Source organism: Panthera uncia (genome assembly GCF_023721935.1).
Source record: "Panthera uncia isolate 11264 chromosome C1 unlocalized genomic scaffold, Puncia_PCG_1.0 HiC_scaffold_4, whole genome shotgun sequence".
NCBI classification, from domain to species: domain Eukaryota; kingdom Metazoa; phylum Chordata; class Mammalia; order Carnivora; family Felidae; genus Panthera; species Panthera uncia.
The window spans coordinates 92,073,523-92,097,568 of record NW_026057585.1 but is presented as its reverse complement, the minus strand read 5'-3'; the positions used below and the strand labels follow the sequence as shown (position 1 = coordinate 92,097,568).

Here is a 24,046-nt window from a genome sequence, read left to right as displayed (position 1 = left end):
GCGCAGACCTTAAATATTCAGTTTGAAGGGTTTTCACAAATGTTTACACCTGTATTACCACCATCCCACTCACCACAGAGAATACGTCCATCATTCCAGAAAGTCCCAGTGTGCCTCTTTCCGGTAAAACACCTCTCTCTCCACCCTGTTTTCAAACATTTTTCTGTCCCAGTAAATCAGTTTGCCTGTTGCTGACTTTGGTGTAAATGGGACCTTACAGAAGGCGCTGGCTTTGAGTCTGGCTTCTCTCATTCAACCTAATAGCTCTAAGATGAAGCCACGTATCTTTTTCACTGCTGGGTAATGTTCCATTTTGTGCTGCTTATTATAACGTGGTTGCCTGTGCTGCCCGGAAGCCATCCTTTTTGCCTGCCGGGTGGAAATGGATCTGGGCCCTTTAAATTTCTTCCCTGCAAGCCAGCTCAGCCTGGCCAGTAGAGGGCGCTGGGGGGCCCATGCGGCTGCACAGGGCCCTGCTTCCTGATTCTGGGCGCTCCCAGGCTTCTGCCTCCCCAGCTCCTGGCTCCTGCAGTGCACGGCCCGCAGCCCCCCCGGCACTGCTTTGGAGGCAGTTTTGGCAGTTTTGACGTGGGGTGTGTCACCAGTGGCGGCTTCTGTGGTATCCTCCAGGGCAGATTTCTGGTGAGTCCCCCTGGGTGGATTTCTAGCAAGTTCCACCAGCATGGCACCAGGCCAAGTGCTTGCCATGTGGTGGGCCACAGCCATGTCCTGGTCCGCAGAGTCTGGCTGGCAGCCCTGGAGGGTGTGTGTGTGTTTTAGGGGACATTTCCTCAGCTCAGGGGCTTTTTCTTGGGGAGATTTTTCAGCCTTAGGAGGGGACTCTTCCTTGGGGGCCTTATCTCAGCCTGGGGTGTGAGTTTCCCCTTGCGGGGGGGCAGCTATCTCAGCCTCATGGGGGGGTCTCTTTTTGGGGGCTCTGTATCAGCCTTAGGGTTCTCCTTGAGGCTCTCTATCATCAGTCCTGGGTGGGGGTGGGGGCTCTTCCTTGGGGGCTTTTCCTCAGCTCTGGGGGGAACTCAGGTTCTAGCTCAGCCTGGTGGGGGTTTCTTTTTGGGGAGGCTCTGTGTTCAATATCATCCCAAGGTGGGGGCTCCTCTTGGGGCCTCTACGTCACCCCAGGGTAGGGGATCCTCCTTGTGGGTTCTCCCTCAGCCTGATGTGGGGGAATCTCTTCCGAGGAAGCTCCTTTTGGGGGGTCTGTCTCAACCCCTGCATGGGGGGGGGCGTTCTTTCTTGGGAACTCTACCTCAGGCCTTGGGAACTTTATTTCACCTTTGTGGGGTGGGGAAACTCATCCTCCAGGCTCTCACCAAAGCCCCCTCAGGGGGTGTTCCTGGGGGGGTGGCATTCTTAGGGGCTCCATCTCTGCCCCGGGTGGGGTCTCTTCCTCGGGAGCTCTGTCTCAGCTCTTTGGGTCGTGGCTATTCCTTTAGCTTCTAACCTTACATTAATTATAATTCTCTTTATTCTTTATTAGCCAATGCTCCGTTCATTCGGTCCCCTGTTAGAAGTGAATAATTCTTCATATGGAACTTTCCCTGTTGGAATTACTGTGTGGTTTCTTTTTCCTGATCAGACCCAAACCAGTATAGAATTGGTGTCAGCAGTGATACGGGGGGCGGGGGGAGGGTGGGTCTGCAGAGACGAGATTTCCAGACTGGTTTTCTCATGGGCTTGAACGTGGTGCTGAGCCAGTGGGAACTGGGGTGCTAGTAACCCAGGGCATGAAGTGGCCCTGCAATTAACCAAGCTATCACCCGTGGTTGATTGAGATGAAGTGCCACCGAGGCACGTCCCTTGGGAGCCAGAGTGATGCTGTGCTTCGCCGTTAATGGCAGTGGTGACGAGTATAAGGACCGTGGGGGTGTGGGATTGATGCTTTTGAGGGCTCTTGAGCTTACAGAGAGAAGATGAGAAGCTCAGGTCCATTGGCTCAGCTCAAGTCACGGTCCGAGAACTGGAAAGCCTTCATGACAGCCTTTCGAGAAGCTGCTATTATTATTATTATTATTATTATTATTTTGCAGCTGCAGGGCTGGTATTGCTGAAAATCAAACAGAAAATTTAATTGTGTCGGTTGCTGAATTACAACCACAATTGAATTCACATCTTGACAGATTGCTCATGTGAAAATTAGGGCATTGACGGGGAAGGAAAGGGGTTCTGAAACATGGAATGGGGACATCTATCTGATGGGCCCAGATGAAACGGACGATCTTAAACCCCAGTGGCTCTGAGCCTCCCTTGTAGGTGGTGGTGGCTTTCCCTCCTGTGTCTGAGGCTATTTCCCCTCTGTTTAAAAACCCTGTGACAAGGTGCCTGGGTGGCTCAGGTGGCTGAGTGTCCGACTCTTGATTTCAGCTCGGGTCATGAGCTTGCAGTCATAAGATCGAGCCCCGTGTGGGGCTCCATGCTGGACATGAAGTCTGCTTAAGATTCTTTCTCTCCTCGGGGTGCCTGGGTGGCTCAGTTGGCTGAGCGTTCAACTTCAGCTCAGGTCATGATCTCACAGTCCATGAGTTTGAGCCCTGTGTCTGGCTCTGTGCTGACAGCTCAGAGCCTGGAGCCTGCTTTGGATTCTGTGTCTCCCTTTGTCTCTGCCCCTCCCCTGCTCATGCTCTGTCTCTCTCTGTCTCAAAAATAAATAAATAAAACATTAAAAAAATTAAAAAAAAAGATTCTCTCTCTCCTCTCTCTCTCTGCCCCTTCCCTGCTTGGGTGCAGACACAGTCTCTCTCTCTCTCTCTCTCTCTCTCTCTATCTATCTATCTCTTTTTCTCAAAGAAACAAACAAACACCCTGTAATACCCTTGGTGGGGACAGATACCTTGAGAGGGAATGCCCATTTTCCTCAAGGCTTACAAAGACTACTTACTGTTGTCACTAGACTCTAACTAGGGCCAGATCTCAGCATCGTGGCAGGGACACACTAGGACACCCAAAGAATTGCAAGACTTCGCTAACACGTATCAGCAGAATTCTGGGGAACCCATGTAGGAGTGGATTCCAAGGGTTTTAGACCGAAGAAGGCAGGCGATAACACTGGGTTGGTGAATTGTCACGCATGCACTCACTGGAGATTCTGGGTTTGATTATTAGCGTGAGTGCTAGAGGTGGTTGAAACAGCTTACTTGGTTGGTTGACTGAGATCTGGACCCAACGGTGGCCTACAGTTAATGATGCTGCAGTGTCGTGATCGGAAGAGGGAATCCAAAGGCGTGGGGAGACAGGAATGCTGGACTGGGCACTTTGTGTGTGATCTGCACCCCCTCCAACAATGTTCCACGAGAGGGAGCGGGAGACAGAGGCGTTGACAAATACACGAGTGAGGGGAGCATCCTTGAAATGCTGCGTGGCTTCTCTTTTGTAGGCTGGGTGTGACCTCAGAGGCTGCCTCCGCTGGGATTGGCCCCCTGGTTGCAGCGGGTATAAGGGCATCCTGGAATACTGGAGACCAAGGGGCGGGACATCACTGCCAAGGACGAGGTGGGCACATGTACCGTAAGGCAGCAGGCAATTGGGACGCCTTCGCCCACAGGGATCTTTGGTGGTGGCTAGTGGATCACAGTGTCCCCGGAAATGAAATAAATGGCAGCTTGATAGATACATAACATAAAAAGCTCTGGGTCTGGTTAGCCAAAACCTGGCATGCTCTGCCGTGACGGAGAGTCTCTGCCTCTCCTCCAGTTTCTATACCTCAGTCAATTCCCGAGCCCAGAAAAATCCCTTGGGAGGCCAGGTCCCTTTGAGGAAGAAGCCTTCTCATTTCTGCAAGTACTTACTGTAAATATTCCTCCAAACCTCCCCCAAAGGGACCTGGGGCCATTTACCAGGGTGGCTGTGTACTGGGGAAAAGGACATACACAGACGGGTCAGGGATTGCTATGCACTGGTTCTGAATAAACCCTGATTCTTGGGGACCCACGGTGCCACTCTGGCCCAGAGGTCAACGTGGGGGCTTATGGTGGTCAGGTGATAGAAGGTGGCGGCTGACGCACAGGGGTCCAGGTGGCTCGTGGACCCGCCCCAAGGTCATTCCTCCAGTTCCTGAACGAATGATTACAATACATAGACAGACTTAGCGACTCACCATTCTCTCCCCTTTCCGTTTTTATTTTATATGTGAGCTTTGGGAAGTTAACTTTACAATTTTGTCTTTAGGTGACAGACTATCCTGGGGAACTGTGACGGGGTTTGAGGAGTAATAAATACAGTCAGTGGTGACTTCTAGGGCTGTTGGTTTCATTTTATGAGAAGTGTTAAGAATGATGGCTGTGTCTCCTTGGGTGGGAATGCAGAGTTGTGTTGTCAGGAGCTCAATGGTGTGAGCAGGGTTCCTACGGAAGCTCAGTAGTCAAGGGGACGGAACGTGCTGTGTGTCCATGATTGCCTGTGCTGCCCCGAAGCCATCCTTCTTGCCTGCCGGGTGGAAATGGATCTGGGCCCTTTAAATTTCTTCCCTGCAAGCCGGCTCAGCCTGGCCAGTAGAGGGCGCTGGGGGGCCCATGCGGCTGCACAGGGCCCTGCTTCCTGATTCTGGGTGCTCCGGGCTTCTGCCTCCCCAGCTCCTGGCTCCTGCAGTGCACGGCCCGCAGCGCCCCCGGCACCGCTTTGGAGGCAGTTTTGGCAGTTTTGACGTGGGGTGTGTCACCAGCGGCGGCTTCTGTGGTATCCTCCAGGGCAGATTTCTGGTGAGTCCCCCTGGGTGGATTTCTAGCAAGTTCCACCAGCATGGCACCAGGCCAAGTGCTTGCCATGTGGTGGGCCACAGCCATGTCCTGGTCCACAGAGTCTGGCTGGCAGCCCTGGAGGGTGTGTGTGTGTGTGTGTGTGTGTGTACTTCCTTGGGGGGGTCTGTCTCAGCCTTGTGGCCGGGGGAGGGGCTCCTCTCAGTCTGGGGTAGCGAGTGCCTCCTTGGGGGCTCTATTCAGCCCAGGTTGGGGGGGGGTTTGTTGCTCCTTAGGGGTTCTGTGTCAGCCCTAGAGGGATTCTTCCTGGATACTATTCTCTAGAGTTCTCTCTAATTCTTTCTAGCCAGTCCCTTGTTTGTCTGGTCTTCTAGTATGTTTAGGCAATAATTCTTTATACAGAACTTTCCCCATTCAGATTACTGGGTGGATTCTCCCTCCTGACTGGTTGCAAAGTGACTCACGCTGTGTGTTATAAGTCATTGTTTGTCCATCCATTTTCACGTTGGTATTTCCAATTTGGGGCTGTTCTGAATAATTTGCTATGCGTATTCTCAAATGCACCAGGCTTTCTGTGCACATGTTTTTATCCCGTGGATAAATGCTCATTTTGCCTACAGGGTGCTGCGGGGTCACCGGGAGTTTTGTGGGTCTGTTTTTTAAAAATTTTTAAAAATGTTTATTTATTTTTGAGAGAGCAAGAGGGAGAGAGAATGAGCGGGGGAGAGGCAGAGAGAGAGGGAGACAGAGAATCCGAAGCAGGCTTCAGGCTGAAAGTGCAAAGCCCGATGTGGGGCGTGAACCCACGAACCATGAGATCACAACCTGAGCCGAAGTGGGACGCGCAACTGACTGAGCCACCCAGGTGTCCCGTGGGTCTGTTTTTTTTTTTTTTTTTTGTATCAGTGATAAAATTCGATGTGGGTTCTAGAAGGATCTCTCGGCCTTGGGTGAATGGGGGCAAAGGCACCAACTCTTAACTCCCCAGATGCAGGTGGCAGCCCAGCCTGGTGACCTTGTGCACGTGGCTCTGCTCCATCGTCTATTTGTGAATCTGTGAAATGGGAATGTTCTCATGCCTCCATAGGATTCTTGGCGGGACCGAATGGGATAACGCGCACAGGTGCTTGGCACGGGGCTGGCATGGAGTAGATCCACGGTGGGCAGCAGCCACCATACCGTTGTTATTAGGTGCTTACGCTGGGATGTCCCCGTATCTCCCTGGCATTGACCGTCGCGTGTCTAGAGACCAAGAGCTTAGAGGAGTGGGAAAGGGTCTCGGTGCCCTGTCGGGACCCGGGAAAGCTGGGACACGGCTGCCATGGCTGCCCAGTGCCTGGCGCTTTCTGACGCCCTCCTGTGCCTTCCCTCTGAGGAGTGGACCCTCAAGGTGGCCTTGGGTTCTGGGCTCTTTGCCCAGCCCCCTGACAGCTACCTCAGTGGGCGTCCTGCCAGGCTGAACCCTGAGCTGCTGCACCCCAGCTAGTCAGACAGCCATGATTAGTCAAATAAAATTTCCATCTGTTGAGGAATTTTCGAGAGTTATTACTGGCTATAAAAGCAATCGGAGGAGAAGGATGGATCTGAGGGGGTAAGTGCCTCTAATTATGTGCAGTAGTGACTTTTAAATAAGGTTGCAGATGTCCTTATCAGAGTGAGCCAGACCCCCATCGCTGTCTGGGCCGGAGGGGGTTGGGCTGGTGGGGGTGGGTCCTTCTCTGTAGAGGGAAGAAGAAGAGGGGCGCCGTGTTTGAATCTTGGGGGTCGTTGTGGCGTTTAGAAAGACCCTGGATGCAGAGGGCCTAGTAAAGGCCCGGCAGGTCTTAATGGATGCACACTGCAGGTGCTTAATGGATGCACGTTTCTGCTTTCCCTGCTTCCCTCCTTCTTCTCCCTGGGGCCTGAGCCAGGCTCCTGGACAGAGCAGCGTCTCTCGGGGCCGGGTTGTTGCTGTCACAGACTCTGTGTGGCCGCTCCACGTAAGGTCTGGGCCTCGAGCTTCACCCTTAAAATGGGACAATGAATTAGCAGGTGTCCATCCCAAAGGAACACTGGGCGGGGAGATTTTGGGGGAATGTGGGCCCAGCATCGTTCTGCCACTAATATATGGCTTTCCTCTAGTGCTTGACTTGTTTTGACCCCTCAGCACTTGGGGGGGGGGGGCGGCGCGGAGGAGACATTGTGGGCAGGAGGGTTTGGGGTGCTGAGGGGCTCATCTGAGGTCACTTGGCTCAGGTGCTCCTGCTTTTTTGGGGGGAAAGAGTTTTAGAAGTCCACCCCCTTCTTTGTCTTGTGATGCCTAACACAAGATTGTACTTTGGGGGTACCTGGGGCTCAGGAGGCTGCACAGGGGCCAGTGGGGTGGGTGGTTTTGCTGGAAGCGGCTCAAATGTAACTGAGAACCCCCGGAGAGAGGGGTTCACAGGGTCCAAACCCTCAAATGCTTGAAGGCACACAGTCCCCTGACTGCTGGGCCAGGGGTCTGTTCATGGACAGGCTGTTCCTCCTTGCCTCCCCTGCCCACCTGTCCGTCAAGCACAAACCAGCGCCCCCTGCCCCTTGGGCCCTTTAAAACCACAGGCACATGCCTAGGCCCCCGCGGCCAGCCACACTTTGATTCCTCGGAGTCGGCTGTAGAAAAGCCCACATGTGTGGCCAGGAGCCATCAGAGTTCAGTCCTTCCCGCCATGGCTCTGCTCTGGGCAGGGAACTCTCCTTGGGTTCCTTCGTTCCAGTATGACTGATTAGCGGTGGTTTGCCCTGGGCCCGGGGTCCCCTGGTGTCTGATTCTGGAACCACAGGCCTGGGGCTGAGGTAGGAGGGCGGGGCCGACAGAGCTGTGGGTTCGGGTTTGCAGCTGAGTTGCATGAGAAGCTGAGGCCTCTGGCCTGGTTGTGCCCACGAGGGAGGTCATCTCCCTGCGCGTCCCCAGCCCCTGGGTCCTCCCTGATGACTTGGTCACTCCATCAGCTGCAGAGGGGACAATCTGGCTTCCGGCTGTGCCTCTGGCTGCGTGACCTGGGCAGGACCCCGACCTTGTGTGGACTCAGTTTCCCTCCCTGTGAGTGGGGATAATAAGACGGGCTTGTCATAGGGTCCGGGCGACAATGAAACGAGCATGTGGCTGTCTCCTCGCTCTTCTCTTCTGGTCAGGCTGGGAGAAGGGCCTGGAGGTGTGAACCTTGCTTCAGGCTCCTGTGTCTGAGGGCCGAGACCTCTGCGGAGGGGAGGCTTTTGGGGCTGGAGTGAGCCGAGTCTCTGGAACTCTCCCCAGTCCTGTGATGGGGTGGGCACGGGGAAAAGGTGCCTGTGGGCTCCAGGACGGCGGGAATTTTGGTGGTTTCAGCCCTGCCTGGGTTTCATGATGTCTGCAGGTGGGTGGGGAGGGGGTGCTTGGGTGCTGGGGTCGTCAGAAGGACCCCTTGAGCAGGTGGCATCCCTGATTGTCTCACGGTCACATCCGTATGCCCCCACCCCCATCTCAGCCCTCATTGAGATGGGTTCTCCCATCTCAAACTTGGGGGAAGATTGGGTCCTGTGCGCCCCATCTCCTCCTGGCCAGGGCATTGGGAGCCCCAGGGAGCTCGAGGCACCCCCTGATGCCGCACTCTGCCCTCCCTTCCCCATTGCTGGACCCTGGATGGACCCCAGCCCCTCTCCGGTGCCCTCAGGACCCTTTGCTTCCGGCCTGGGAGGAGAGTCTGGTGATTTTCCTCCCCAAAGGAGGAGCGCAGCTCCTCTGCGTGGAGAAGTGTTGTGAGGGGCTGGTTACATTTTCCTCTTCCCAGTTCTTCGTTAGCCACAGCCCTTCTCTGTGAGAGGGTTCCCGGGACTTCTGGGCTTGTGCCCGTGCCTGCCTTGGGCACAAGAAGGCTTAGAGCAAAATGATCCTTAATGTTCCTCCCCGCCCCTGACTGTCGCCCCCCTGCCAAGAATGAGAGGCTGGGAACCTTGGGGCTGACAAGCTGGAGCGTGTGGAGGGCTGGGGAGGCCCCCCCACCCCCCGCCCAGGGAACCCGGGTTTGGGACGGAGCTCCGTGCCTCACCAGCTATGGTCAGTCTGAGCCCTCAGTTTCCTGATTGCTGAGTGGGGATGGTAACCTCAGTGCTGTCACCAGGGTTAAATGAGGCCATGAGTCCTCCACACTCCCCGTCATGGTTCTTGGTGATGTGCTCCAGACCCAGATGACAGTGGGTGGAAACAAAACCACATGGGTGCAGCCGAGAGAGGCTCCGCAGGCCCGCGGCAGGGCTCACGGATGTCCCGGTGCCTTGATGTGTGCACGAGCCTCTGGCGGGTCCTTCCCCTTGGTGGGCAGCTGTGGGGCAGGCCTTGGGGATGACCCTGTGGTCCTCCTTCCTGAAGGTCCCTCTGTCTTTCAGCGGCTCAGCCTCCTGAGGGTCCCCTGAGGGCCCCTCTGTTCCGGGGCCTGGTCATTTATTCGTGGCTTGTCTGGCCAACCCTCTGCCATGAGAGAAAGTTGGAGAGACGGGAGGCCCTCCATGGCTGTTCTGAGGACACACCCACTGTCTGTACCCCAGCTTTCAAGGCCCTGTGACCGGCCCACGTCCTCCCCTCCCCTCCTGTGGCCTCTGGTCGATGCAGTGGAAGGCCTTGAGCCCTTAAGATTTGCCGGCTCTGGGCTTGGCACCCGCGTGCCTTGTTTATCCAGTCCTCACCATGACCTTACGTGATACTATTTCTGTGACGTGTCTTCAGGTGACACAAGGACCAGCCTCGTGCGGTGGGGCCGAAGGGCAGGGCTGGCTTCCCAAGCGAGAACTTTCCAGCCGCGCACCAATGGATGTGCTCAGCGTCCCACTGCTGGGAGTTGGCAAGCAGGCGCTGATGGCCATCATTCAGGGAGACAGAGGGGACCCTTCGCAGATGACACTGAGGGGCGTCCACCTTTCAGGATCACGGTACCCCTGAGTCTTGAATTCCCTGCTCCTTACTGGAGATGGCGCCAGTGATCCCACTTACAGGAACTGAGGCTCAGAAGCAGGCATTTCTGTGCCCTGATCGCTGGTTCCTCCCCCTTCTTCCACTTATCCCAGGTGGCCAGGTTCTGAGCATGTCAGCCCCGTGTCTTGCTTGATGGCAGCATAGTGGGCCATTGGTGGCCTTGGGGGTGGGGAAGGGGGGCTTTGATCTGGTCAACTATTTCTTCACTTACTCTGCTAAGCACTTATATTCCCCCTGAACACCTACTGTGTACCAGGCCCCGGGGGGGGGGGCGCAGATTTGTGCCCTCGGTGAGCTCACGGTCAAGTGTGATAGATAGGGGGCTCTGCCTGTGGTTCCCAAGCATCCGAGTGAACTCCTGGCCTTGCTCGGACCAAAGAATTAGCCACCTGGGGTGGGGTCTGGGCATCTGTACTTTGTCACAAGCTCCCCAGGGGATCACGGCTGAGACCCCAGATTTAGGAACTGGGGACTCATAACTCTCAGTGGACAGCTGTGCAGCAGCTGGGGGGCTCCAGCCAGAGAGCAGGTGGGAGGGGTGCCGTTGGGATCCAGAGAAGGTGGGAGGAGGGGGCCGACTGGGGGTGCTGGACGCTTCCCCATCTGTGAAAAGCAGTAAGCAAAGGGCAGTGAGTCCAGGGCTCTGCAGAGTGCATGGCAGGTGACTTCCTACCGTCCTGGTCCTGGTCCGCAGGGACCGGGGTTTTTACCACTTTAGGTCACCGCTGTCTCCCAGTGACTAGGACGGGGGTTGGTGTGAAGGAGGGGCTCACACTTTTGTGGGAATGAACTTCATAAGGCGGGGCAGCCCCTCCTTGCCTTTGGCCCCCACCTCTGCTTGAGCGCTATGGACCAGACCCTGTGCCGGACGCCTTGTGTGCATTAACTCCTCAGATGCTCCCGATGGCCCCGGGATACAGGCACGAGGATCACACCCATTGGGCAGATGAAGAAACTGAGGCCCAGGGAAGTCCCTCTTCATGGCTGCCCCTCCACTTCCAGTTCAGGTTTCGCCTCCTCGGAGGGGTGTGCTCTGAGCCCCGGGCCATTTACACACCCCCATTATCTTTGCTGCCTTCACAGCTTGCGTAAACGTGCTGTCTCCACTGCCCTGGATGATAAGGTCTGGCTCGTGGTGGACCAGCTGTCCCGACCTGACGCCCGTGTTCTCAGCCACTAGGCTCTCCTGCCCGCGTGGCCTGATGACAGTTGTGAGTTCATTAAGCGACATCGGCATCATTGCCCGGGGCCCTGGGGTGAGGCAGACGTTCCCTGGCTTGCTCTCTCCCCCAGCTCCCAGGGAGGTCGAGCTCAGCCCAGGTTTAGATCAGCCACAGTTCACGCAGCCAGCCCTCCCGCAGAGTAATTACTATAATTTCCCCCGCGTAACCCTCCGCTCTTGGATGGTATTGTGACCGAAATGGGAGAAGCAGGAACACTCCCTGCCCTGGTAATTGCGCCTTTGTGGGCGCTGCTGACATCTCCAAAGGGAGCTGGTGATTCGCAGCATGTGTCGGAGGCGTCACCTTTGAACCCTGGCTTTTTGACTCTGGCGCCTCTTCAAATGCAATTATGATGAATGAGTGGGATGCATTGATTTACTGCGTCCTCGGGGCTGTGTTCACATCCCTGGTCCAATCTGGAGCCTCGTGGCAGCCCCGTGAACCGGGGGGCGGTGCGTGGCTCTGACTCAGTCGGGCAGAGGGTTCCGCGTTCCCCGAAATCGTGCAGCGTGGGAGCGGCAGGGCCTGGCTGGAACCCGGGGCTCCTGGGTTCGCTCGCTGCCTCCCATCCCTTCTGCTCAGACGCCCTGTTAGAGAGGATGTTCTGACAATTCTACCACCTGGGCTCAAGTGCGTTAGAGAAGAGCGATAACGAGCGCAAAAATCATGACCTTGGGCCCTGACGGCTCACCGGGCCGCTCACCTCGCCTTGTAAGCGGGAACGCATTTAACCTCCCACAGCCCATCACGGTTATGCTTCCCAATTTGCAGATGCAGGACCTGAAGCCCAGAGAGGGGGTGCTGACCTGAGGGCCAGGGAGCCAGGAGGTGATAGAGCCCAGACTGGAGCCGAAGCAGTCTCCAGTGCCAACCTCCGGTCTCTCCTGCTGTGCAAATGGCAGAAAGTCAGCATTCCTGAACATGTAGTGTTTCCTCCTCTTTCTTTTCCTTCTTCTCCTCCTTCTCCTTCTCCTCCTCCTCCTTCTCCTTCTTCCTCATCAATCCATTTGCTCATTGGTTCACTTGTGAATTCATTCATTGATTCATTGATTCATTGATTCATTCATTCATTCATTCATCCATCCAGCCTTGTTTGTGGGTCCCTGTTAACACCAAGCATTGTTCTAGGTATTAGGGATTCAGTCCTGTACAAGCTTCCATTCTATTCCTGAGCTTCCATTCCAGCTGGGGGAGACAAATCACAAAACCAGACAAATGATGAATTCGGGTTGGGAGAGCGATGGAGGAAAATGAGTAGAAAGGAGATGCGGGGTGTTGGGAGGGGGACACTAGCCAGTGTAGTCAGGGACGGGCTAAGCAGAGACTAGAAGGAAGCATGAGAACACCACGCAGAAGAGATTCCAGGCAGAGGGAGCCGTGTGTGCAAAGGCCCTGTGGTAGGTCTGTGCCAGGTGTGTTTGAGGACCTGCAAGGAGGGTGGTAGGAAGTGATGTCAGGAAGCTGAGTGGGGAGATGCAGGGCGGGGGCGGGGGCTCAAACAGGTGGGGAGGGAAGACGAGCCTGGCTCGCTTGGATTCCGTTGGCCGATACAGGGGGGAGTTCAGTTGTGTTACTGAAGCGGTTGGCAGCTTGGCCTTTCCCTGAAAGCGGGAAAAGTCTCAGCGTGTCTGCCTGTGACAAAGTCCCTCTAGCAAGTCTGGTTCTGGGAGGCAGGTGCATACGTGTGTGTGAGGTGAGGTTTAGAGAGTCAGGTGGGAGCTCTCTTCAGGGCAAACCACAGGACTAGGCTCTGGCTGACATGAGCAGGAAAGGAAGTGACCACTCAGCTTGCAGAATCGGAGGCTTGGCCGAAGGACTAGTTTGCAAAGACCAGGAACCACAAGCCTTCTGAGACCCCGCTGGGATGGGTGGCCCCAGTCAGCTCAGAATGATTCTACAGGCTGGAATTCTAGGTCTGGGGGCGGGGGGGGGGGGAGAGGGCCTCTAACGGACGGGGCTTTGGCCACGTGACCAGTCCTAGTTTGTGTTCAGGGCCTCATGATCAATAGTCCCGCTGGGAGTACATTTTGGAGGCGTGGTCAGCCCTGGAAGGGCATTTGGGGGTGCCGGTATCCAAAGAAGAGGGGACAGACAGGTGCTTGGCTGCTAACAGAGGCCCAGGGTCCCTGGCAAGGATCTCAGAGATGGGTGAGCTGTCCTCGCCTTCAGGATGCTAAGGGCAGAGCCCGTCCCGGGTGGAATGTTCGAGAAGGGGGCCGGATTCCTCCGAGCGAATGGTGGGGTGGAGTTCAGAGAGGACAGAGGTTCCCGGGTCTGGGGGAGGTTGTGGCAACGCTGGGTCTGGCTGGGCTTTGAGGGCTGGGTGGTCTTGAGAGCGAGGGGGAGCGGTGCTCTGAGTGGGGCTCACTGCTCAGGCAAAGTCGGGGAGGCCTCTTGGCTTTTGTGGGAGTGGGAGCAGCTGCTGAGTCACTGGCAGGGAGTGGGGAGTGCTGCTGGACCTGCAGGCTGAGCATGCAACCGAGCCCCAGTCTGGGGAGTTCAGACTTAGGAGGGTGACGGCGTCCGGCTGGGGCGGAAGCCGGCGGGGGGGAGGAGTGCTTTGGGGAGCACCTACTATGTACCTACGCTCCGCTAAGCACTTTGTCGTGGCCTTATTTAACCTTTACAGCAGTCCTATTCGATAGCACTGCTATTTACCCCTACTACACAGAGGAAGAGACAGGGGCTCAGAGAGGTTAAGTGACTTAGTCAAGGTCACACAGCCAGCAAGTAGCCAAGAAGGGGTTCCATCCCAGGCTCGGCTAACGGTCTCTCCTTGTCCGGGTTACAGACTCATCAGTTGTGAAGTTGGGCAGCCTGCTGACCTGCTCTGGCCCTTTGCCCCAGTCATGTTTCTTCCTCCCTATTCTTAGGCGCCATCGAGCATGGCTGTGGGCGGGCAGGGGTGGCCAGTGCAGGGGCGGGTTGGGGGCGGGTCCGAGGTGACTTTCTCCTTTTTTTCTCCTCCCTCCCTTCCCTGTGCAAAGAGCTGGAACAAAGCTGGCAAAACTGGAGTCAGCAGAAAAAATCTAATTTTCACCTCAGACACGTTTGTAGCTGACAGATACTAACCCAACCTCTAGACTTTCCCTCTAGACGGGTCTGAGCCGAGTCCTGCCCTGGACACTGGGACACCAGCCCTGTCGCGAATTCACTGTCGCGTTTTAGACAAGATGCCTCTTCTCTATAGGCCTCAGTGTTTCTACCGGTAACATGGGAGGGACCGGTGCTCAGGGTGGGGTGTTGCAAAGTCAAGTGCCTACGGGGGGCCCTCCACCGGCCAAGAAAGACAAAGGTGTGAAATGGGCCAGGTGTGGGAGAGCAGCGGTGCTGGGGATGTGTGGTCCGGCGGGCAGCTGCCCTGCCCATCAGGGCAGTTCCGGCTCGGGGCGGACCGGTTATTGCTGGCGTGGGGCAGCGATTGCCGGGTCCTTGGATTATTTTAAGAAAAGCCAGGGAGCTGACTTGCGCTCCAAAATATTTCAAAATTTAAATGTCAGCAGCTTATTTAGAAATCTTGGGGGAAAAAATTTGCGGAGGCCCATAAAAGGAGCTTCACGGGCTGAAGTCGGCCTGTGGGGTCACCAGCTGCCAAAGCCAGGACTGGGTCATTCGGGTTTCCTCCAGCTGGATGAGCTACAGCTACGCTGAACATGCATATAAATAAAAATCAACTATTTGCCTTCTAGAGGTATTGATTTGTATTTATTGATGAGCCTGAGGTTTATCACGGGCATCTAAGCTCAGAAATAATGACGGGGCGGAGACCTCTTTGAGAAACTTTAATCACAGATTAGGAATCCTTGGGCCTGTCCCTCTCTGTCCCTCTGGGTTACTTCTGCCTCTTATGTTTGTCTTTAATCCTTCCTGGTGCAGACACAGCCTAGCCTGGTTTCTATGGCAACAGAGCGTGCTACCTTCTTCCCCTCGTAGATTTGTATATTCGGAGAGAGAAAAGCGGGGCGGGTGGCCTTGAGATTTCCCTCACCTGGACGGCGGACCCAGGGACTTCTGCTTTGTACCTTTGCAAGATCATGGGCGGGACAGGTTTATTTGAAGGCTGCGGGCAGCCCAAGAGCAAGATTTATTGGCTCTCCGGAATTTTTCGAGACCTCCGTTTAGAGCTATTGACTTTCTCACGTCGGCTACCGTTCCCAGTTTGGAGAGTGCCTGTGGATCAATCCCATAGTATCCAGAGATCAATGGGTTTATTGGTCCTTTTTAGGGTGGGCTTGGGAAAGACTTGAAAAAAGCCAGCGGGGTTCGAAGAGGATATGGGGGTCAGAGTGGCCAATGAGCTGAGCAGGTGCTCTGGTCATTCCCACCACGCCCAGGTGAAGCCAAGAGGACCCAGAGACCGGGGAGGGAGGTGGCTGCCCTGGGGCTGGGGTGTGCCATAACTATCAGTCCCAGGCAGTGACCTGGAAGAAGAGGGGAGTGGGTAAGGCACAGACGCTGGAGTCCAACTGCCCGAGTTCGAATCCTGGCCCCACCGCTGTGAGGCTGTGGGTCTTGGGCAACTTACTGAACATCTCTGAGCTTCTGCGTCTTTGTCTGTAAAACGAAGACCGTCGTGCTAACTTCTTCACGAGTTATTGAAAGGACTGAGAAGGTACGTGTAAAACACATAGAACATAAGTCAGCAAACTTTTCTGTAAAGGACCAGAGAGGAGACATTTTAGGCTTTGTAGGCCGTATCCTTTGCCAGACTCCTCACGTCTGCTGTAGTGACTTGAGAGCAGCCATAGACAATATGTAAATGATGGACGTGGCTGTGTTCCAATAAAACTTTATTCATAGATCCTGGAATTTGAATTTCATATACTTCTCACGTGTCACGAAAGAGCCTTCTTGTCCTGATTTTTTCCCAACCGTTTAAAAGTGCAAAAACCACCCGTGTGGGGGCGGCCGTATGAAAGCAGGCAGCGAGCCGGATTTGGCCCCCAGGCCGTGGTTTGCTGACTCCTGATGTAGAATACTGCCGATTACGCGTTCATTAGACGTCAGTCACTGATGTTACCTTTATTGTCACCATTATTCTTTTCGTCCTAGGAGGATGGACTGGAGGCAGGAAAATATTTGGCCCAGAAAGAAATGACTTGGGCCGGGGGAGGAAGGGTGCATATTAACTACACTCAGGGAAGATGGGATCCCAGCAGGGGTATCTTCCGCTGTTTGTGGGCAGAACTGACAGGGAGATGAATTTTTGGCTCTGAGGCCTCTAGCAGCCAGTTGGAACAGACTGCCTTGGACACCGTGAGCTCCTGTCACCAGAAGAGCTCCAGCAGAGGCCAGAAGCCCCGACACGCTGCTGGGGGGAGGCTGGCTCACGGGAAAAACAGACACTGGCTGTGGGGTCTGAGCTGGGTTCCTGCAGCTCTGGCCAAGTGGGAACGGTGTTGGGGAGATGGTTCCTGTTTCCTGGTTTCCCATGGCCCCTTTTCCTAATACTCAAAGCCCCTTGCCGTCTTCTTGCTTCCGGAACAATCCAGTGATGTGTACGGGGCCAGCATTGCCCCCGCTGAACCGGTTGGTCCGGGCCGAGAGGCCTGCCCGCTAGGTGGGGGGGCGTGCCTGCTGAGGCACATGGACTGTGGTCCTGGATCTGGGTCCAGTCCCGGTTCTGCTGTTTCCTGGGTTGAAAGCTTCTTTAACCTCTCTGAGCCTCTGTTTCCCCATCCGTAAAGTGGACGTACAGGATCTCCCTGACAAAGTATTTGTTACTGTATGGAAAACGCCTAGTGTGGTCCCTGGTGGACGGTAGGTTTTCCAACAGTGCTCATTCGTGTCCACCACAGTCCCGGCCTCTGGTCCGGGACTGCTGGGTGGCCTGGGAGGGTCAGGGAGGAGCCTGTCCTCTGGGACGTGGTCTGTCCACCAGCAGTTTGATGTCGGGGAGCCCTCCTCCCCCAAGCCTGGGATGCTGGCATCTTCGGGGAGGGATGGGTGTCAGGGCAGAGTCTGGGCTTCCCACAAGCCAGGGACCTTCTCCACCGAGATACAGACACATCTACACTGGGGGGGGGGGGGGGGTCTGTGGTCCTGAGGGTGACCTCCAGACAGCCCAGAAAGCCAGCATGGATCCTCCTCCTGCACCTGTGCGGCCACGACACGCAGGGGCCTAGGGGAGGGACCGCCGGGGAGTCTAATGGGGAGAACAGGTGCTTTCAGCTGAGACAGGTCTGTGCCCACAGGCGGGGGTGGCCCAGGGTCATACCTCCCTCCTCGTCTCTGCTTTGTGTGCTGGGCCCTCTGCACGAGTGACTTCCGTGGGGAATCCCACGAATCCTCACAACCCCCCCATGAGGGGCATGTAACTGCTACCCCATTTTAGGGATGAGCAGACTGAGACTGAGAGCCCAGGTCACCTGTCCGGGGCCACAAAGGAGGAAGTTGGTGAGTTGGGCTTCGCAGCTGGGTCTGACCGCAAGAGCCTCACCCCTCGACCCAACGTCCCCATCCCCCGCCCCCTTTTGGCCGGCACTGGATTTCACCGTATGCGGTGTAAGCCCTAAACATGAGAGCAGTCAACGCTTTTGGGGTGGTTCCTGTGCCCCAGACCCTGGCCCAGGTCACAGCATAAAACCATACATGCCCTCTTACATTTTTTTTAAATCTCATAACCCTCACCACCTCTCTGTGAGCTCTTCCCGTTCCACGGATGAGAAAACTGAGGCACAGAGAGGTTACGTGCCTTGCTTGAGGTCACAAAGCCAAACTTGTAGAGCTGGGATTGGAACTCAGGAATCGTAACCCCGAAGCGGGTTCTCACCCCGTTCTCTTGCCTTGAAACTCGACTGTAAAGTGCTTAGCCTATCGTCAGACACAGAGCAGATAACACGATAAACATAAACATCCGAGACCAAGGGGCCAGCGTGAGTTTGTTTGGAGACTGGTGGGTCTGGACCCACTCTGGACTTAACATTCCCTTCTGTGCGATGGGGACGCGCACAAAAGGGCGGGAATCTAATGAAAAGGCAGCCGAATTCTATCCATGTGTAGGGTCAGGAAACACCCACGTACTAAATAAATGTGGTGCTTCATCTTGAAAACGATCTGAAGTTTTTGCACGTGGGAGTTACACCCACTCTACCTGCCGGCTGCCCGCCCGGTTCCCACACGTGTCACCCTGTGTACAAGAGGAAGAGAGGAGAGGTAAAGAGAGAAAAAGACAGCGTGGACAGAGCGAAAAAAACCACGAAACAGGCTGGGACGGAAATAGGGAGGGGGCATTAGGTTGCTGCTGATGTGGCAGAAGGAAAAGTGATGGGAAATGGGGTGGAACATCATCACCGCAGGTGTGGATGGTCGGGGCTGTCGTCCTGGGAGGCGTGTGCGTTTTGTGTGTCCCCGGGGCTGCTCCGTTCAGCCGGTGTGGTTTTCTGTTTACCCGGTGTTTCCGGTGGACGGAATGATGCATCAGCCAACGAGACATTCGTGCAGTGTTCCAATTGTTCCCTGATATCCGGGTCGCATCAGAGCACGTTTGCATTTTCAAAGGCCGCGTGACAGCAGAATTGACTACACTTTGGAAGGTCAGGGGTTAGGAGGAGTGGCCGGGCCTTTCCTAGATAGGGACTTCCTCGTAAGGTTCGCCTCGCCCTGGAAGATGGCCTTGCCCTCTGCAGTGCGGGGCTGGGACGATCTCTGGGCCTCGGGTGAGGCTGACCCTCCGGCAAAGTCTGCCCCTCGCTGACCCCCAGAAGCTGGTCTTTTGGAATCTCAGGGGACCCCCCTGGGGTCTGTAATAACCCCCATCCCGCCCATGCCTCTGTGGCTCCCTGAACTTTCTCCTGTATGGCCAGTAAGTCCCAAAGGCTCGGGCGCTGCGGGAGCCGATGGGTCTTTACGTGGTCAGACCCGCAGCACAGCCGACGATGGGGCCTCCATGTGAGTAATGAGGTCTTATAAGTGGCTCCTCCTTGGAGCAAAGAGGGGGAAAAAAAAAAAAAGAAAAGAAAAAGGATTGCCTGGAATTTATTAGTCTAATTACATTTTCCTAATGTGGTTGACCCCCGCTCACAGCAGGGCTCTTATCAAAGCCACAATCACACGAGCATTATTGGAGTTTTAATAAGAGTCAATTGGTTATTGTCCTTGCTGCGTCGGGCACCATAGACATAATCCCCGAAGCCCCTTGGGGAGGCAGGGAGCTTGCTTCCTTTGCCGGAATATTATTTACATTAATAACAAGGATTAGGGACTTGTTTTATGTGTTTAAGGGAAGCGGAGAATGTCTCTGTTCGGGCAGCTTCCGGCCACCAGCTGAGGAAGTCAGGGGAGCACTGGGCTGGGGGTCAGGGGCTCACCTCTCACCACGCCTTGCTGTGTGAGCTTTGGGAAGGTGCCTCACCTCTCTGGTCCCTCCTGTATGAAATGAGAGGACACGAGGCATGCCGGTGGAACGACGGCCCGGGAAGCACCTTCTTCGCACGTAGCAAGCGTTGAATGCGGGCTGTGTCGGAAATGGCCAAATACAGGTGTGGTGGGAACTGGGCTCTGCCTCCACTTACGCATTTATTGTGCTTTACGGTCTAGCAGTCTCACGTCTGGAATGAGCGTTTCTGCTGTACCAGGTTCTGCCCTCCCTAACGCAGCGTGGGGTGGGGGGCAGTCTCGTCCGGTTGGAGAAGAGATGGGACCGCAGGGGCTCAAAATTTCCGCTCTCCCATCGGCTGTGTGGCTTTGGCACCGTTCTTGACCTCTCTGTGCTGCGGTTTCCCTGTCTGTCCAATGGGGGTGATAAGAGGGCCCCTCTCCTAGGGTTAGGGAGACGATCAAATGAGGGAAACCCTGCACAGTGTGTAGGACCCTGCTTGGCCCGCGCCGCACAGAGGCCGGTTCTCGTCAGGCCAACCGGCTGTCTGAGTTTCTGTTTTCTACTTTATAAACTGGGGGGCGTGGTGCCGCCTCTGCAGGGCCGTTTGGAGGGCACGGCGGGGTAGTGTCTGTGCATCGTCGTGGCGGTCTTCTGGTGCCCGCGGTGACCCCAGAGGGTCTCTTCATTCCCTTTCGCAGACAGGGGCTGTTTGGGGCACACATCTTCAGTCCTGCCTGGCGTCTTGGCTTGTCACCAGCTCACACGGCAGAGCTGAGGGTAAGGGGCTGGGCCGTCCCGTCCACTGCTGTGTCCTCAGGGCCAGACACGGTGCCTGGCACATAGCAGGTGTTCAGTAAATAGCAGACGAACACCCCAGTCTGCATGGAGCTTACAGTCTGTGGCTGGTGATAAGTGTAATGCGGAAAAAGAAAGCAGGGGTTGGGGAACAGGGAGACTGGAGACTGTGTAGGGAGGTTTGCAATTTTAACTCCCCAGGGACCAAGGAAGGCCCACTGCAAAGTGCCATCCAAGTAGAGACCCTAAGGTGGTAAAGGAGCAAGGCTGTCTGGGGGGAAAGGTGTTCCAGGAGAAGTAACAGCAAGTGCAAAGGCCCTGAGGTAGGCACATACCTGGAGTGTTTGAGGAACAGAAAGGAGCTAGGGATCCCGGAGGGCCGTGAGCGCCCCCTGCTCTGCCATCAGCTGACGGCACCAGACTCCAGGCAGGAGGGAGGCAGCTGGAAGGAGGCCAAGGAATACCTTCTTTGGAATCTTGCTGCCAGTATGCGTGTCCTGTATCCGGCAACAGGTGTCCCCTCTCAAAACCTACTTGAATGTATCTACCAGGTCAGGCATTGCCTTCTCCTTTGACATGGCCTCTAGCCCTCCTCCTTTACCTGTTTGTATGCAGGAGGCCTGGCCCGAGAGCCTGGGGGTGAGGCGAGAGGCCTAGAGGTTCCTGGGAAATGCCTTCCCCCAGGAGTTCCAGGAGGGCTGCCCTGCTGGCTCCTTGGAGAGGACTTGTCAGGTCAGAGCAGAATTAAGTCTGACTCTCAAAAAAAGGAGGGCACACTGAGGCCAGATGGGGCAGGGTTTGGCCGAGTTCACCCAGCAAAGGAGAGACCCGGGACTGACATCAGGCAGGAAGTCTGGGGCCCAAGGGGTCCAGGTGGACGGGGGCAGAAAGGGGGGTCTTGGGAGAAGCCTGCCGAGGCTGCCCCTCCCCACCCTACTGATTGGCTCCTGGAGCCTGAGTTCTCTCTGCCTGGCAGTGGAGGAAACAGAGTTGGCTCTCAGGATGGGAGTGACCCTGAAGTTCATTACCAGCCCTGGACTGGGGAGGTGGGAGGTTCTAGAGGGAAGTCCACACGGAGGTACCAGAGGCCGGGATGTCCAGCCAGGGCTCTGCCGTCAGCCTTAAAAGCCCAGGTGGACCCAGGGGTGACACCCAAAAGGAAACCCCTGCAGACCTAGATCGGGAGTGTGCTGTCCCCGGCCAGAGCCACCTGCCACGAATGAGAACTAAATCTGATAGCCGCTTTGGACCTCATCCTGATTCAGCACGAAAGGTACGCTCTCCGTCTTCTGGCCTGCCTCAACTCCGTGTCCCTGTTTGGGTTTGAGAACTTTTGTTTTTGGAACTCCTTGAGCCTTCTCCCTTAAGTCCCTCTTTCCCCTTCCCTCCCGGCACTCACCTGCCCTGGGTGCCCTCAGGCTGGTGGGGTGGACAGACCAGGGCTGATGAACCCAGGGTGGGGAGGGGAGGTCTTAGAGCCAAGAGAGGAGATTCCCAGGGCGGTGGAGGGAAGGGTCTGGTCTACGTGGGAGAGTCAGGGAGGGCTTCCTGGAGGAGGCGTCACTCAAACAGAAGACTGGAAGAGAAGCAGTTATGTGGGAGTCTGAGGCAGGGTGGAGGGAAGGGCACTGCAGGCAGAAGGGCACGGAGATCTGAGTGCGGCATGCCCGAGAGACTGCAGAGGGTTCTATATGACTGCTGTTAATCTCTGAGGGCTGAGGGGGAGCGTGCCAGAGAGGAGGCTCAGCAGAAAACTCACTGAAGGTCTTGTGGAAACTGATAACCCAACAGCCACCCCTTGAGTATCCACAGGTGCTGGTCTCTTGTCTGCTACTCTAGGAGCAGGTGTCATAGTCTGCACTGTGGAGACGCCCGGGCGCAAAGGGTGGGTCACTGGCCCAGGTCGCGTAGCCTGTAAACGACAGGACAGGATTGGCACCCCTTAGCTGCTTCTCCGCAGCCAACATTTGAGTCCTGCCCCTGAGGGCCACAGGGAGCCATAGCAAGCTTTAGAGGTGTGGACAGAAGCTTGTGGTGAGGGCAGCACCCGGATCCTGGGCAGGAGAGGACCCGTCCGGGTAGCCTGCATCCTGCCCCTTCCCTGGGCTCTGGTGAGAGCTGTCCTCTCTGACGGGCACTGCCGCGGACCTGGAAGACAGCAAGGATTCTCTGGGTCGCTGAGTCAGATTGCTCGGTGCCCAGAGCGGGCAGCCAGGACTTGTGTGTGGGTCCTGAACTCTGTTTCCTCCTGTTCTGCGCCCGTCTGCTCCCCGCCGCTGAGGTGGGGGAGAGGCTCCCTGCAGCGTCCCTAGGAGCCTGGGCAGCTGGGTTCTCCCAGAGCCTGTCTCTCTGGAGCAGACTCGACTTCCCCTCCATGCTACTCTGTCCCCTTCTCCCTGCCCTGTGTCCCCCGTGGCCTCCTATTCCCTCCCAGGCGGTCAGTGCCATCAATCTCACATATGTTCTTCTGCTCAGCTCACTTGCGAGGGTTTTAAATAAGACTGGTTCTAGCACCAATCCCTGGGGTGACCTCTCTTTTTACGCTTTTCCTTCCAGAGGGACCCATTTGTCCCTTTTCTTTGTCTTCTGTTCCTAAGGCGGGAACCTAACCACGCGGACCGAGCCCGTCTCCTAAAAAATGCAAACAACGTGCACGTTGTGCTGGGTCAGAATCTCCAGGAAACGTAAGATACCACGTGCTGCTTCTTGAGGAACCTCTTCGCCTCTCCAGAGTGCTGACGGGTTGTTCACATCGCAGGAACACCACCTTCCCCACCAGCGCCTTCTGTGTGTTCAGCACCCCTTGCTTGGCCGAGTGCCTCTTGAAATTCCTTACCCCAGGGCCCCAGGCGTGCATCATTCCTGCTCCTCAAGTGTGTCCTGGTTCTTTCACTCACGCCACCAGATAAATGCGTGCCCAGGGGTGGAAAGCAGCCCAGTGTCGGAGATCCTTGGCCGGCGATAGCGGGTGTGGGGAGGTGGTTTCACCCGGTGCACCTGCTCTGACAAATGGCCGTTGCTAACCGGAGCGGGGCGCGCAGAGATCCCAGGCTGCGATTGGGCTCGGCGGGAAAGAATCTGACGATCGATTTGCGATGTCTGCCGTGACAGTGAGGGAGCCGAGCGGTGGTGTATGTGCTAGAAGGTTCCTTCTGAGGCTGGGGGACTCTCCTCTTGCCTTTTCCTCGCTCATCAAGCTGGCAGAGTGGGTAGTGGTCCCCGGTGGCTGCCTGGAGGGCTGGGTGGGAGACACAGTGGTCCCAGCTGGTCTGGGGAACAGTGTAGAAAGTGCTCTGTCTCGAGACACGGGCTGATCCAAAGGCATGTGCCTCACCATCAACAAGCCAGGGCGTGCTCCCTATGCCAACAGGGCAGCTGAGGCAGCTCTGGGAGATTGGGGTGAGCAGGGAGGGTTTATCCAGGCTCCAAGCCTTGAGAGTCTTCCAGTTGTGGTGCTGAGGGCTTGCTCTGTCCTTGGTGGGGTCTCACGGGGCGGAGGGGCTGCAGGGCTGCAGCGTGTCATGGGTGGCTCCCCAGGATGTCTTTCAGGCTCGTGGGGAGCGGGGGGGGGTAGGGGTGCAGGCCTGGGTCTCACCACAACCCACGAAAGACCCCGAGTGGAGCTGTTCCCACTGAGACCCTGGATCCTTTCCTTCCTTCCTGCGTGAAAAGTATAAGTGACACCCGGTTGGCTGAAGCTTTCTTGTGTGAAGCTGCTGGTTCAGGGAAGGGCCAGTTTCTGGTGAAACAGAAATCCCCAGGGCCCTGGGATCTTAAGAAGCTGAGGGGGAGAAGAGGGGCGCCTGGGGGGCTCAGTCCGTTGAGCGTCCGACCTCGGTTTGGGTCATGATCTCGCAGTTCGTGGGTTCGAGCCCCGTGTCGGGCTCTGTGCTGACAGCTCAGAGCCTGGAGCCTGTTTCAGATTCTGTGTCTCCCTCTCTCTGACCCTCCCCTGTTCATGCTCTGTCTCTCTCTGTCTCGAAAATAAATAAACATTAAAAAAAATTTGAAAAAAAAAAAAGAAATTGCTCTT

The 24,046-nt window shown here is 56.0% G+C and overlaps 1 protein-coding gene across 1 annotated transcript in view; it reads left to right on the top strand.

Annotated features, from left to right (window-relative positions):
* Positions 1 to 4,298: 4,298 nt before the first annotated feature.
* Positions 4,299 to 24,046, top strand: part of ACTL8 (actin like 8) — a 56,098-nt gene continuing 36,350 nt past the window's right edge. The window contains exon 1 of the mRNA XM_049617967.1: positions 4,299 to 4,712. The gene's annotated coding sequence lies outside the window, so the exon portion shown is untranslated. The remainder of the gene's footprint in view (positions 4,713 to 24,046) is intronic.